Genomic DNA, 2,500 nt, shown 5'->3' with positions numbered 1-2,500 from the left:
GAAACGTACAATTGATATTCACTCGCACAACAGACAAGGTAGAGAACCCGTATTTCAAAATCAGTTTTCATTTTTTTTTTTATATATATATATATACATAAATCTGAGGCGAAATAAAAACCTTTAAAAGACAGCGAAAACCGAATATATCTGAGTTGAGTTTTTTTATTAGATATTAGGCCTAAATATGAGAAGTAATAAAACCTTTAAAAGATAGAGCAACCCAACTAATAAAATAAATCTGAATTGAGTCATTGCAATCAAAGGCTGATACTTAAAAATAAATAAATAAATAAATAAATAATTAAGATAAACTTTTTAATTTTTTTTATTTTTAAATGTTAAACCTAAATCTGAGATAAAAAACCTTTAAAAGACTAACTAATACAATATACCTCAGCATTGCAACCAAAGGCTGATGATTGCTTAAAAAAATAATAAAACTTTTTTTTCAGATTTTAAACCTAAATTTGAGACGAAATAAAGGAAATATATCTGAGTTGAGCCAGTGCAACCAAAGACTGATACTTACGGTGCCAGAATGTACAGACAATGTAAACTAGTAAAGTATTTATACCCAGCGAAGAGTAAAGGTTATCGAATCAAGGAGACCTATGGAGGAGGCGCATCTGTTGTTTTTTTTTTTTTTATTTCGTTGTGAGGCCTTATCAGACGAAGCCATGGGGAAATTTTATCTTATATGGCACTAATGCTTTTTTTGTGTGTGTCGTGTCTCCCAGGAAGTTGGCGATTGTGGACTTTTTGTCTTATATAACTTTTAGTAATAATAATGATAATGATAATAATAATACTAATAATAATAAGCTGGAAGAAGACCCTCATTAATGCAGATGAAACCCCGTCTACCATGTTGGCCAATTCGAGCGTTTGACAGCACGTAGCCTTTTGTTATGAATAATTATCACATCGAACCGTGATCCATTTATATATCAACATGGTAGACGGGGTTTCATATCGATTCTAATTACGAAAGCACCCAGATCGAGGGTGATTTGTAAGGTCAGAATCGATATGAACTTATAGCGTCTCTGTTGGCTGATTGGATAGCGTCACTGACTGTCCTGATTTCGTCCCCGTCCACCTGGACGGTGGTTCGATCCCATGGGGGGACGAAATTATTATCAACTTAAAAATTCCCCTTCGGTACATATATGAAAATATATCATTTGGGAGGTAAAGTGAATTTAGATATTAAAGGACATTTGTAGCTTGAATTGATATATAAATGGATCACGGTTCGATGTGATAATTATTCATAACAAAAGGCTACGTGCTGTCAAACGCTCGAATTGGCCAACATGGTAGACGGGGTTTCATATCGATTCTAATTACGAAAGCACCAGATCGAGGGTGATTTGTAAGGTCAGAATCGATATGAACTTATAGCGTCTCTGTTGGCTGATTGGATAGCGTCACTGACTGTCCTGATTTCGTCCCCGTCCACCTGGACGGTGGTTCGATCCCATGGGGGGACGAAATTATTATCAACTTAAAAAATTCCCCTTCGGTACATATATGAAAATATATCATTTGGGAGGTAAAGTGAATTTAGATATTAAAGGACATTTGTAGCTTGAATTGATATATAAATGGATCACGGTTCGATGTGATAATTATTCATAACAAAAGGCTACGTACTGTCAAAACGCTCGAATTGGCCAACATGGTAGACGGGGTTTCATATCGATTCTAATTACGAAAGCACCCAGATCGAGGGTGATTTGTAATGTCAGAATCGATATGAACTTATAGCGTCTCTGTTGGCTGATTGGATAGCGTCACTGACTGTCCTGATTTCGTCGTCCACCTGGACGGTGGTTCGATCATGACGAAATTATTATCAACTTAAAAATTCCCCTTCGGTACATATATGAAAATATATCATTTGGGAGGGTAAAGTGAATTTAGATATTAAAGGACATGTAGCTTGAATTGAAATATAAATGGATCACGGTCGATGTGATAATTATTCATAACAAAAGGCTACGTGCTGTCAAACGCTCGAATTGGCCAACATGGTAGACGGGGTTTCATATCGATTCTAATTACGAGCACCCAGATCGAGGGTGATTTGTAAGGTCAGAATCGATATGAACTTATAGCGTCTCTGTTGGCTGATTGGATAGCGTCACTGACTGTCCTGATTTCGTCCCCGTCCACCTGGACGGTGGTTCGATCCCATGGGACGAAATTATTATCAACTTAAAAAATTCCCCTTCGTACGATATATAAAATATATCATTTGGGAGGTAAAGTGAATTTAGATATTAAAGGACATTTGTAGCTTGAATTGATATATAAATGGATCACGGTTCGATGTGATAATTATTCATAACAAAAGGCTACGTGCTGTCAAACGCTCGAATTGGCCAACATGGTAGACGGGGTTTCATATCGATTCTAATTACAAAAGCACCCAGATCGAGGGTGATTTGTAAGGTCAGAATCGATATGAACTTATAGCGTCTCTGTTGGCTGA

This window comes from Macrobrachium nipponense, chromosome 28 (genome assembly GCF_015104395.2).
Source record: "Macrobrachium nipponense isolate FS-2020 chromosome 28, ASM1510439v2, whole genome shotgun sequence".
Classification (NCBI taxonomy): Eukaryota; Metazoa; Arthropoda; class Malacostraca; order Decapoda; family Palaemonidae; genus Macrobrachium; species Macrobrachium nipponense.
Note: the sequence above shows the minus strand (reverse complement) of the source record.